Below are 14,869 nucleotides of genomic sequence, written 5' to 3'. Positions count from 1 at the left end.
CATAGCCTGCTCTCATATACAGTATGTTTATCATTCAGTTTTCAACCATTTTAACCCTTAGAGACCTAGAACCATTTCTGTGGTACCTGACCTCTACTAGTTTATTTAGCCTTTCTTAAATATTTCTATGTCAGAATCAGGAGTTAACCTCAATTTCATCTATTTCCTTTAACCCATAAAGACCCAGTACTTCTTTTGTGGCAGTTGTTAAATGAATTTTTCCTCTATTTCTACCTTACTGAACTGATTTACCACCAATTTTCTTTATTATTATTATAATACTATCCTGTGTATTTTGCATTTTTGGTGTAAATCTTGTATTTTCCTATATTTAATTTACAGATCACGTAGATGTTCTTGAAAACTCAGAGTAAATTCAAAGTTAATTATATCAAAATAGAGAAAATGAAGAAAAAGTAAATTTTTCAGCAAAGATATTGCTAACTGAATGTAAAAACAAGTCTCTCCATCTACTGTCATTGATCCACCTCCATAGGTTTACTGGTGAATCAATGTTGTAGAAGATGACAGTGTTTCCACGGTAACTACGGAGCCTCTGAATGTCCAAATGGGTCATATCTGATGACCATGAAAAGACGACGAACTGTATTTTACACCAGTTATTTACATGTATTGATAGGATTAATGGATCAACATGTATTAAACAGTTTATATCTGTAGATGGTTTGTATCACCGGTGGCTGTTTGGGTCTCTATGGGTTAAAGTCACAATTTTCATGAAAAATATTATTGAAAATGTGTGTTTTTTTTTACTTTATTACTCAAACAAAACCTATACCAAGTTTTTTGCTATTGAGAAATGTCAAGAAGATGTTTTAGACTTCCTAATAAGTTAGTGTGTGCTTTAATTTGTTACCTTTTGAAGCAAATTAGACACTGATTGGGTCAAAACAGGAAATTCGGATGAATTTGTGATGTATAATGTTAAAATCCTAAACACATTTACTATGGAACTTCTACATGTCCAAATAAGGCTTATGTTGTAGCACTGAAAAGCTGCTTTATTTTGTTTGAGTATGTGTGGATTAGGGTGTCAAAACTGATCCACAGATGATGGTCTTGGTCTTAAGAGTTTTTTTTTATTATATTTATGTATTTATTTTTTACATTTTGTGAACAGCAATGTTTTCATGAAGAAGCAAAAATGTTAAGTGAAAAAAAAAAAAAGTGGAATCCATCATGAATTAAATGTATCCAAAGTTAGCAGATTGGTTTGTTGGTTGCTCATTAAAGTACAGTTGTAAAGTGTAAGTCTGAGGTGATTTTGTGATCAGTCTAAATTAAAGGATTAATTTGTTTTTCCCAATAGGAGGAGGAGTCGCCTTTTGTGTTATCCTCAGTCTATTCTAATGTTCAGTGTGTGTGTGTGTGTGTGTGTGTGTGTGTGTGTGTGTGTGTGTGTGTGTGTGTGTGTAGGTGTGTGTGTGTGTGTGTCATCTGCTGTAGTGAACTGGTTCTCCATGCCTGCTTTTCACCAGCCTCTCCTGCGAAGTAGAGCAAGTAAAGACACGAAAATAACTGTCACGTTGCCTTAACCAAACCGGAAAGGTGACTTTTGGCGCATTAGATGTCTGCGTCTCTGTGTGTGTGTGCGTGCGTGCGTGCGTGCGTGTGTGAGAGAGAGAGACACACACTCAGAGAGAGAGAGAGAGAGAGAGACGGAGAGAGAGAGAGGGTTGAAGCAAACAGGTGTAATCCAAACAGCCAGGTGAAGGTGCGCCTTCTTTTTTCTCATGCGCAAACATCATGGCGTGCGCTCTAGAAGTTTAACGCGCAACCAAACGGGAAGGATTTATTGTTTTCACATTGACTGAGCTCATACAGAGGCCTTACATATTTATATTTTGTATTTTTTTTTCCACGTGGGACCACACTTTTTGGACAGGATCTCGTCTTAACAGATAACATCAGTGATGATCTGGCAGCAGGACGCATGAGTCCGTTTCGGCGCTTTTACGCATTAATATCATTTTGTAGAACTCTGTTACTGGGACTGCTGAGCTTTGTTCCAGCTGTGAAATTGTCCTGAATTGTGAAAAATTTACACCCATTTCCGGGGAGAATGACATCTCTGTTGAACAGACTCACTGTGTGTCTCTGTATCCTGCGGATCTTTGGTAAGATGACAGAAATGTGGTGCTTTATTTTTGTAATCTAATACATTATGTCATTTTTTTTTTTTTTTTTTTTGACAGTGGTTTTACTTCAGGGGCTGTAATCTAATCCAGGATCAAAAGTCACTATTAACCCACAGCAGTGGTCCTAGGGGCTCCGTGTTACTTGATTACACACAATAAATCATTCAACCAGCACTACCTCATGTCATTTTACCTACTTTTCCTGTTTGTTTCTTAACAGTGATACTGGGAGACTTTGTGGATGTCCCTCCAAATGATTCAGTGCGCTCTTTAGCAGAGGGGGAGACCACATTACCATGTATCTACAGTAAACCCGAGCCAAATGTAATAGTGGTACAGGTCTCATGGTTTAAAGAAAACAGGGATGGCACCAGAGAGCAGCTCATCACTGCACACCGTGAAAATGGACAAACAGGTATGTTATAACATAGTGGCCTAACCCACTGTGGGTTCTTGTTGCTCAAGTCATACCACTCTCTAAAAACATGTATTGTAAAATGTCTTCACACTGAAAAAACTTCCTCTTTCATTACACCAAGTAATCCTCATTTAACATAGTACTTAGTCTTATATTACCAGTGCAGTGAGCAAACTCTCTAGTTGTTTAACAAGTTGTTGACATTTGGGATGGAAGGTTTTTTCCCTTTTACTAAAGATGGAAAGCTATCTCAAAGTGTTGAACAAACTGTGAACCGTTAGAAACACAGACAATTTTCAGAAGAATATATACACTGTAAAAAAAATCCTGTTGTTTTTATGGAAAAAAACTGGCAGCTGTGGTTACCAGAGCAATACTGTAAAAAACACATCCAACTGTAAACATATTTATTATGAAGTAACATGTAGATTTAACATTTTAAACATGTAGATTTAAATGGTAAATGGACTGCACTTATTTAGCGCATTTTATACACCTTCATGGTGTCCAAAGCGCTTTCCAAATCCACCAGGTCCAACTGGGAGCAATTTAGGCTTTAGTGTCTTCCATGGACACTTTAACATATGGACAGTCAGAGCCAGGATTCGAACCACCAACCCTTTGGTTATTGGACGAGCTGTTCTACCACTCTATCAATCCATTAATTTACAAATTTAAAATGTTAAATTGTTGAATGTTTACTTTTTTTTATCACTTTTTTATATATATATTAAAAAAAAGCAGATAGGCCGTTATTTCAACAGTGTGGTCTTGCAATTTAAACGGCACCACATTGTTTTTCAGTTTACAGTTTTATTTTCTAAAAACAATAGAAATACATAATTTGTACATACAAATCTGGTTTTGTTAACATACTCTTCCAGCTATATTTGATTCAATCGTTAACACAAAAATCTTTTCAAATAAACAACTTTGCATTGTGTTGTCACTTACAGTTTTTTTATGTTGCAATTTTACAACTTTTTAGTGTTAATTCTACAGTCATTTTTTACAGTGTATAAACGTGCCAAGACTCTCATCTTTGTACAGTTTAGTTTTGGTGATTTTAACTGTGCGACATAATTGGTTGATACTGTGAGCTAAATGTAAATATAATGGTATCAATGCAGGCATATGTATGGAACTGAAAAACAAAACCCTTAGGTCTGTTTTGCACTTGTTCGGCTTCATTTCTTGTGTCACACTCCTTTGACTCTTTCTCTGCAGATGCTTCCCTTTCTTTAACATCAGGTGCGCTCGTCCCTCCTTACCTTTTCCTCCTTTTGTCTGCAGCGTTTGGGACGTGGTCTCGGCGGCTGCGCTTCAAAAGCAGCGAACCCACCGTTGATTCCTCTCTGGTTCTCAGACCACTGAGACCTCTGATGAGGGGAAATACATTTGCCAGGTCGACACCTTCCCCCTCGGCACATTTAACAAGGAGATGTCACTCACTGTGTGGAGTAAGTGCTTCTGCCACTGGAACAGAGGAGAGATTACCTACAACAAAGTTACTGTAATGAAAGGAAGTGATAATATCAGTATCTGAGGTTGAAAATTTAGGAAGTGCACATGTACCCACACTCTAAGTCAGAATTGCAACCTCATTTATGTGCATTCACAAACAGCATATCATTTCTCTAAATGACTAATAGTCAACAACAAATCAAATAATTAGTAATAGTGTTTTGTTATGCAAGACTGGTGTTTGTTACAGTCCATGTAATCTCATAAAAGACAATATTACATGAATGTTTATCAAAGTGCTCCTGAATATATCATTGTAATCTCCTTTCTACCAGTAAAGTAAAGGTTTCTACATGAAATATTTCTTATATATTCATATTTGTATTTTTTTACCTGCATTTTTTAAAAGTAATTTTCTCTGCAGTGAAAAGTTGTTTTTTTGTTTATTTGAATAAGCTCTGAAACTTTCGTCCCCTACAGACAAAAATAACAAAACAAAAGAAAACGCATTGCTTGGTCCCAGGAGGATATATCCAAAAATATTTAACCCTATAAATTTGCATATTAACCCTTTCATGCACAGTGGTCACTGCAGTGGACAGTTATTCTACAGCTGTTCTCTTGTATATTATGGATTTTGTTGTTTTAGTTGCGTATCAGCCGACACAGCGGACCACTTATGCACCATCCCATAATACACTGCAATTCATACCATTACTCTAACTCTGCAATGCTTGAGAAACCTGATCTGTAGCTACATATTTTAATGTAAATCAATTGCTAATTGTTATTAGACTGTAATTAACAGTTTTGTTTTGGTTTTTTTTTTAAGTTGTTGTGTTTTATTGTTTTTTGCATATTATTTGAGTGAGTAAAAACTACTATTATAGTATGTTAAAATGTGAGAAAACATCAAATTAGCAGCATTAAAACAATTTTTTCCATAGTTTTCACACAGTATGACAGTAAATGCATGGCTCTTTGCTTCAAAAATTAAACACATGGTGTCCAGCTGAGTGGACAATTTTTGTAACCCCATGAAAATAGATTAAAAAAAAAAAAAAAAAAAAATTCAATCACATTGGTTTTTTTCATGTCTAAAGAGGAATAAAAACACTCAGGAAAAAAATCTTGATTAAAGTTCTCATAATCATGCATGAAAGGCTTAATTACTAATCTTAGCCAATTTAAGAGAACGATTTAATAACAAATTGAGTCAACCTGCCTGATGTGCAAAGGTAGTTTAATCTACAGTTTAGGGGCAGCGACTTAACAACACCCTGTAAACTGTCCCAAAAATATAAAACACCAATATATGACATGGGACCGTTCCTTTGTAATAGTAATAATGACCCTCCTCTGTTGCATTTAACCTCCTAAGACCCAGCTATGGGTTTTCTGTCCACATTTATGTATAAGAGTTTCACAATTTTATACAAAAAACCCCAAAACTATCCACCACAAAGGACATTCCATAAAAATTTTAAAAACTGCATCTGAAAAAATTGCATCATGATGTTTCCAATATAGGCACTTATTAATAAAAACAAAAAAAAGCTGGTCCTTTGCTGACATTTCCTGGGTCTCAGAGGTTTAAAGAGGACTATAATATGTCTTTATTATTACTGACTCTTACTATTTCATCCTACCGTTAGTTGTCTAACTTTTCCATTGCATCATATGTTTAATCTAAATAAAGGACATTTAAGGAAGTCTAACTCACAGACACAAGGGTTCTGATTGGCCTGAGTTCTTAAGTCATTCACAGCCTCTCCTTTTCGTGCAATGTGTGTGTGTAAGGATTCATCTACATTTTGTTGCAACAAGAGACAAAAATCCAACATAAGCAATGCCTGGTAATTTACTCCCACTTTATTAATTTCTAGGCGAGGGTCAAGGGCGTCACAGATGGACAGCCCATGACTTTTTGATTCATAACTTTTGAACCGACAAGTATAAGACAAATATTACACATAACTGTAAAGATCTAAATGCCATCTTAAACATAATCAAAGGGCAAAATTTTAGTTTCAAATATTTTTAAATGAAAATATCAAAAACTTCTGCATCACAGATGACATTTTTTTGGTAAGAATTACAAAGTTCTCAAAAGTGAAGTTCCTATGACATTTTCATCCTAAAATGTATTCAGTGTATACATTAAACCCTCTATTTTACAACCTAATAATTGGTTTGAGGAAAAAAATATGTTATACCTAAATAGCAAGAGTTTTGACAAATGGCAGCGTCACAGATGGACAAAGCCAAAAACGACACGGATGGACAACAAAAGTAAATATCCAGTTAAACATTTTTTATTTCAGTTATCAATATCATATACTTTTTTTTTTTTTTTTTTTTTTACAATATTTACAACATACAAACAATATTAACATTATATTCAACTGTATTTAGCATAGATATATGCATTTATTAATTTTAAACACTGTGTTTAGAATATGACATAAACGATATAATTGTCAAATATCAATGTATTTGGAATAAATGTCAGTTTATTTATGGAGTTTCTAAAACGAACCCAGAATGACGGCACAAAACTTTGTCACTTTTTTCATAAAACTCCTCAAATTTTTGTTTCACAAATTTTTTTTCATTTCAAAATCATTTTCCTAAAAATATAAGTAATTACCTACCCAAAAATATGTTTGGTGTAGATTATTGTCATTTAATTTTTTACCAGATGTTAACCTTCCCTTGACTTCGCCCATAAATTGATACAGAGGCTTATATTTTACTTATTTTGCTTTAGTTAATAATTGCTTGGAGCTCAGACAATCTGCTATCTGTCGACTATCTATTGTTGAATGTGTGCACCGTATGTCACCAGTAAAACCCATTGAGTTTGATCAATGACAGTATATGGGAACACTGGGTTATGTTCAGTTGTTTATATGTTTTTCTCTTCGGTTTTCTCTGTTTAGATACAATCACTTTTGAATTTACTATAGATATTCATGAAGATTTAAATTAAAAATAGGAAAATACATGATTTATGGTGAAGATGCACAATATAGAGGATAATATGACAGTTAAAGCTGCTACATCACTTGAGGAAAGTTGAATGGAGAGAAACATTTATTTGGGAACTGGGGCAATAATACTACTGGGTCTTTATTGGTTAAACAAAAGTGCATTTTCAGATTAACAGTTACAGAGTCTGACAAAGTTTAAACACACAATAAATAAATACTCAAGAGTTACGTAACTTTGCTTTATACTAGAATGTATAATGTCACTAGACCTGTCGATAGACATATTAATTTTGATTGTTTATGTTATTGGTCAATTAGTCCTTTCAGCCATAATTATTTTTCTTGATGTATAGCACTTCAAGCCCCTCCTTTGAAGTAGATCAGACTACACTTGTCAAGATCTGTTTGTTTTTTAATGGTGATCACAAAGGTCTAGTTGATCTCACTGATTACAATAATCTGGTTTCCAACTCGGTTCAAAACAAAAGAGATTAGTTTAAGATGTGCCTATATTGCTTCGTCCAGAAGCAACCAGTATAAACGTCTTTTTACTTCCTAACGCCTTCAAAAGGAAGGCGTCTTTTAAAATAAAAGCACCCATTTTTATAATTTAACCTAATGAAACAAAGTCCAAACAAATTGAACACACATCATATTTCAGATCCTTTCCGGTGAACCTCACCGACTCCAAACTCATGTTGCACTTCGGTCCCGTTGGAGATTTAGTTTACCTTTAGGTCCCTTTTCCTGTCCATATGTACGATGACCTCTGTCAAATTGGGCACCCCACAGAAACACAGAAAGTGCACAGACATGTTTGCAGATACTGTCTATTTCACATATTCCTTGAACAACTTTTTTTTCCAGATGATGAGCCTGTTTATCTTGGTACTTGGTAAACCTGTTAACATGTAAATATGAAATCTCTCTGTTTTCTATACATTTGCTTGAGATTACTTAAGAGTCTGTCCTCTGGGAAAACAAAGCATTCCTCTATGATGGTTTAGGACATCTCTACTTAAAACTTGACAGGGGTTGTAGGGATGGATGTTGTGTGAATTGGTCTTTTTGTTATGGTTTATTCTTAGTGATCAACGATATGATCAAGAGGGGGGAGTATGTAATGGCAAAATTACTTATATCCATATATATTCAATATATTTCATATATCATATAGGCTCTAACTCTATTTCAGATATATTCATGTTCACTGTGTATTCAGAGCAGTTTGGACCTCTTTTGTGTTGTGTCCACAGTAGAAGGCCAAACCAAAATTTCTCACAGGGTCTTATCTCTAAGTTCCTGACACTAACCAAAACACTTTCCACACATCATAATTTTCTCATGGGAGACAGAAGACTACAGGATGATTTTGTATTTTTGGGTTCAGACCGTCTCAGTCTTTGTCTGAGGGGTATCTCTTTCTATGGAGCTCCAAATAAAGGGATTTCTTTGACACTGAACGTTTGAACTTATCCTTCTTATTATAGACGAATTAGTAGAGTAATATCTTTCCATAACACTAAGTATATAAGTTATTATTAATAAAGTACTGGTACTGACCAGATCATCATGGGTAATGTCACGTCCGTCCACCAGCAAAAGTTTTCACATACACGTGCTATTCAAAATCCAGTATTTCTGAAAATATAGCTTCCACTGTCAAATAATATCAGTAGTCTGTGCACAAATGTATTAGCATTATTTCAACACAGTTCTATGCATTTCTTACATCTTTTTTTTGACAAAATGGCCACTCATTTAACTCCCTAAGTAAATTTTAGCCGTTATGAGCTATTTTTGTTGTTATTATATTTGTCCAAACAAATGTACCTTTAATGGTACCAGGCATTAAAATAAACAAGAAACTGAAGAAAACAAGGGTGGTCTAATAATTTTTTCCACGACTGTACATCCACACAAAACAGTAAACAGTCATCAGTGACTGTGTGATTTTCAACTCAGACTTCAATGTGCCTAAGCTCATCTGGGATATCCTCAGAAGAGTCAACCATTTCTGCAGCAGCAATTTTCACTGCTTGTTTTCAGATAACGCAACTTCGTCTCTGACCACAAGCTCCAGGTATGCCTAGTCTATTCTGCACTGATAGCACAGCAGCCTAATACAAATTGACCAATAGGTGAAGAGCTGGCAAATTTTTTTTTAACTGAGCCTTATAACCTGCATTGTGAACATAGTAAATCACTGAAGTGAACATCAAATGCATAACCCTATTTCACGGCAAATTTCTGCTGATGTGTGAATGGGTATTTGTTTATCACTCTGGAAAGGCTGAAAATTAAATAGTCAACAATCACATAATGCAAGGACCATACATAATGCGTAACCAGGACTCAGGATTATGGACAAAAATGTCCCTATAAAAAAGTATAATAATAATAATAATAATAATAATAATAATAATATATTAATAAATAAATGAATGAATGAATGAATGATGTATATGTTGACAGATGTCTGGATCAGCACTTCTATTGTTGCAATGTTCTAAAAGTGATCTTTTTTTACCTTACATGTGTTTTTCTTGTATTTTTATATATACTTCTTAGATTTTTGTGTTTGTTTGTTTTTGTTTGTTTGTTGTTTGTTTTTTGGCACTTATGGGAAAGGAACCACATATGGTAACTTCACTGACTTTGATTTTCTTCATGACACTAAAAAAAAAAAAGAAAAATTAAAATAAATAAATAATAAAAAATGCCAGCATCAGTACAGATCATGATACATGTTGAATCACAAGCTGTATTTATTTGTTAAACTATTAAGTATAAGCTGTTAAACTTTTCTTTTACTGTCACAACAAGACAACACTTATTTAGAACATCTGACAAATGTAACCTTGAAGAGGAGCACTCAGACACTGTGCACATAAATAGCACATACAGCAGAACGTCATGGAAATGTCCATGTTGAGGCTAGACAGACGTTTGGCAGTGTACGCCTCCCTCTGCTGGTTTGTGAAATGCACATACATACGTATCTGTTTACTTTTCTAAGTTGCTTCCTGTGTTGTTGTCTGTTTACTTCATGTCTTTGGGTCATGGGTTAACCCAGTTGTCTACATTGTCCCTGCCCCACTTCTCCTTTTCTCCATCTCATAGTCACTCCCCTCTCACCCGTCCTTTCCCTCCCTCACCTCTGCCTCCACCCATTCTCACCTGTTTCCAGTCAGGGAGGACAGTCTGAGTCTCTACACCCACCCACCCTCTCTCTCTGTGTCTGTTCCTGTCAGTTCATTTCACATCGTCTCTCATCTCAGCTTCCAAGGCTTTGTGTGTTTTTCCTGGTACCTTGACCTTTGTACTCCCATGTCTGTGTATATTTGGATTTTCTGTAGGACCAGCTACTTATCTTTGTAAGATTGGGCTTCCCTTCACCATTAACCCTGATGAAAAAGTTTGAATCGAAAGAAAAACTTGACCTGCAACAACTGTCAGTGAACTTCAGTAAAGAACAAATACAGAGTCAGCCAAAAATAATGTATACACACATCAGGAAAATAAAAACTTGCATAAATACTTAATTTGTATAAGTCTGATCAAATTAAGATAATACTGTATACTGTTGTACAATGTTTCCCAACAGATGGCATTACCCTCATGAATAGGGGTGTTAGCAGGGGTGATTCTAGGATCAGAGATTTAGGGGTGCAGAGCATCCAGAGCACTGGCCAGGCCAAGAAGTTGCACTGTTTTGTACATTTTAACGCAATTTCAGACCATCGTTCCCACATTTATGAAAGAAAAGCATAACATTTTTTGGGTATGAGAACTCTGTGACTAAACCATCAAATCTGATAAAAGTTATTTAAATGCTGAGCCACAGTAAAAGAAGAATGGATTGGAATTATAAGAGAAATATACCCTAACTTTAATTTCTGATGGAAGACAATCCTCTATTTTGATACAGCAGCTCCTCAGTGTATACATATACAATAGAATGGATTTAAGTCCAGGGGAATGTTAGTGTCAGATCTACCAGATCTACTTCAAAACACTGTCTGCACATGACAATACATGGACTTTACAGGTTATCAGTTGAACATTTATAAATGTGTTTATAATGTACTGTACATAAACCAATTTATATATGGAATAACACTTTACCATATACCATCAAAACATCAGCAAACCAGTACTTTTGTCATTCGTTTTCCAATTAATCTGACAAAAATACATAACATTAGCACATTTAATCTCTGAGGCAGATAATTTCTAAAAAAAAAAAAAAATTGTAGACCAGAGTATATGTTAAGTGTCTCTATGCTGTATTTTTGTTGTTAAAATATTACGTTTCAACCATGTACTGTATATGGTTTTGATATTTTTCTAGCATGTTAAGAATGGACATAAAGTAAACAAGAAAAAAGAAACATTTCAGCAACCTCAAATATTTTAGGGGTGCTGGGAATCAATTTAGGGGTGCTTCAGTACCCCCAAAAATGGGCTAAAAACGCCAGGGTGTTAGGAAAATATCGGTTCTGCAATATATCGCGATATTTCATTTCACAATACTGTATCGATATTAAAAAGTACTGTATTGATATCTTTAGATTTATTCAAATGTGTCATATCAGTACCTGGACTCTTGTATGTTTTGTCTGTTGTTTGTGTTTCCTGTTTTATTTTGTTAAGTTCTCCTCTTGTGTCATGTCTGGTGTCTTTGCTTCCCTTCCCTGATGTTTCACCTGTGTTGAGTACCTGTCTCCGCCCTGATTTGTTCCACCTGTGTCTCATTGTCTCCCTCCTTCTGTGTATATAAGCCTGTGTTTTCCACTGTCCTGTGCCAGTTTGTATTCCTCCTTGTGGTGTTTACCTACCAGCGTTTCTCTGATCCTGTTTGTGTGCCTGCCTGTTTGTTCCTGACCTGGATTGTTCCTCGACTTCTGAGATTTGTCTGACTCCCTGCCGGTACTTCAGCTGATCTGCCACTCTGGTGTTTGACCTTTTTTGCCCGGATTCATGGTTTGTGTTTTTGCCTTTTCCCTTATGTACCGTTGCCTGATTGCTAGACTCCCTGTGTATGACCTGGTCTGTCCCCTGACGCTCCTCTGCTTTCTCCTAGTCAGGTTCCCCTCGTGTGCTCCCGACCCGGGCAGTGAGCTTCCTCTTTGGATTCGGACGCTGTGACGAATCCACGCAAACAGTCCTCGAGGATTCACTCAAGACCCCTCTGTGTGAACTGTTTATTCTGTCTGTTTAATAAACACCACTTAATTGTATTTTTGTCTTTTGGTTGTGCTTTTGGGTCCAGACGTTGTATTTTCAGTCCTAACAAAATGTAGATATGGCGGAGGTTCATTTTTGTCTTTTGTTTTTCTTTATTGTTTATATCTTATTTATTCTTATTCTTTATTTTCTCACTCTTTCATTAGATAATGTTAGTTCCTTTTGTTGGGATTGAACTAAAATACTGTTCTGATGTTAGTTCTGAACTAATAGAATATGAACATTTGAACAGGATCTGAAACTGTTATGTCTGTAAAAAAGAATTTCAGTTTGAACACAGGAACACTTTGTGATAGCATTAGATCCTGTTGGGAACAAATTAAAAACGTGTTAGTTTGTGTGTATTTCTGGTGTAATTCAGTTCTTCAAGGAAATAATCATTAAAAAAAAAAAACTGCTTTTTTTAACAGTATCATGATATATTGTGATGTATCGTGATCCTAGTATTGTGATTTGTATCGTATTGCCAGATTCTTAACAATACACACCCTACTCATAAATGTAGCATCAATAGGTGATGTCTACAACATGGCAGTGGTATGGTTGTCGACTGAGGAATGTAGGATCATTTAAAGTGGTGCTTCAAATTTGACAATGCTGTTGAAGTCCAAAGACAATGGAGGCGTGAGTTTGGTTCAGAACCTCCTACACGTCTGACAATTTCAAGGATTCGTGATAAGAGCGAAACACATGGTACTGAGTTACCCAAGCAGTAGTTTGCCGTACACATAAATGTTTGGAAAATGGCCACCACTTTGAGCACCTCTTGTAATTGTAGAGGTCAAAGGTAACTGTATTAATCTCATGATGTCTGAATAAATTGGTATTGAAATAATTATGCAAGTTTTTTTTCCTGATGGTGTATACATTATTTTGGCTTGCTCTGTACATTTGGTCTTCAGAAGATCTTTTTTTTCAGTGTTACATTGAGTCAGGTGTAAAGATAAAGATGTATTTATGTAATCATGGCCTTTTTATTTTATTTTTTGTTCCACTCGTAGTGCATTTGGTGTGACATCTGTAGTATATTTTGTTTTAATTTGATTGTTTTAGGGGAAAATAAGGGGTGAGAGATGAGGTATAGTTATATGAAAAAATTTTGGGCACCCATCAAAAAAAAATAGTATAATTTGGTGTTTGTGAACACAGGCTTTGTCGGATCTGAAAGCTAATTGAACAAAACTTTAAAGAATCATGATGATAAATAATAAGTGTCCCCACATCTAAGCTTCTTTCACTAATTTTGTGAAGTGTCTACTATCAGCAGTCAGTTCACTGATCCACCCATAGAGCACGTCCTTCTTCAACATCATCATCATCACACACTGCTTCCTCCCCTGACTATGGCTACTACTAACTCAACTGATAAAAGCCCAACTGCGTCATTCCCTCATTTACTCCCTCACAGAGAACGAGGTGTCTAAACTCCTTTCCTCTAGCCGTCCTACAACATGCTTGTTGGACCTATTCCATCCAACCTCTTACAGTCTGTTGCCCCTACTATCACAGCACCAATCACACATGTGATTAATGCTTCACTGACTTCAGGAACATTTCCTACAGTATTTAAACAAGCGCAGGTAACACCACTACTCAAAAAACCTTCCCTCACCCCCACTCAAGTGGAGAATTATCGACCAGTCTCACTCCTCCCATACCTTTCTAAGATCATCGAAAGGGCTGTTTTCAAACAGGTCACAGAATTCCTCCCCAAAATAACCTCCTGGACATCAACCAATCTGGCTTCAAAATCGGCCACTCCACTGAAACGGCTCTGTTGTCTGTGACAGAAGCCTTGAAAGAGGCTAGAGCAGCAGCCAAGTCTTCAGTACTCATTCTACTGGACTTATCAGCAGCATTTGACACTGTCAATCATGATATCTGTTATCCATACTCTGGAACATGGGCATCACAGGCCACGCACACTCCTGGTTTCAATCTTACCTTACTGGTCGGTCCTTCAGCAGTTCACCGCCTCACCACGGGGGTCCCCCAAGGCTCTGTTGGGCCCCTCCTTTTGCCATATACACCACCTCACTCGGTCAGATCATCCCTCACACGGCTTCTCATATCATTGCTATGCTGATGATACCCAGCTCTATCTGTCATTCCCACCTGATGACCCACAGTCTCAGTGCGGATCTCAGATTGTCTCTCTGACATATCTGCATGGATGAAAGCCCATCACCTTCAGCTGAACCTGTCCAAAACTGAACTGCTGGTCTTCCCAGCTAAGCCAACCATACAGCAGGACATCTCCATCACTATTGACTCCATACCTCTGGCTCCTACCAGTGTAGTACGTAACTTGGGAGTCATGATGATAATCAGTTGACCTTCACGGATCACGTTGCCTCTGTCACCCGATCATGCCGTTTCACTCTGTTCAACCTAAAAGATCAGGCCATACCTAACCGAACAGGCCACCCAGCTCCTGGTGCAGACTATGGTTATCTCCCGTCTTGACTACTGCAATGCTCTTCTAACGGGCCTCCAGCTTGTGTTGTCAAACCACTACAGATGGTCCAGAATGCAGCAGCGCGTCTGGTCTTCAATCAGCCTAAAGGGCACATGTCACCCCCTTA

The sequence above is a fragment of the Sphaeramia orbicularis genome, chromosome 17, assembly GCF_902148855.1.
Source record: "Sphaeramia orbicularis chromosome 17, fSphaOr1.1, whole genome shotgun sequence".
Taxonomy (NCBI): domain Eukaryota; kingdom Metazoa; phylum Chordata; class Actinopteri; order Kurtiformes; family Apogonidae; genus Sphaeramia; species Sphaeramia orbicularis.
The sequence above is the reverse complement of the archived record's forward strand: the minus strand, read 5'-3'. Positions refer to the sequence as shown.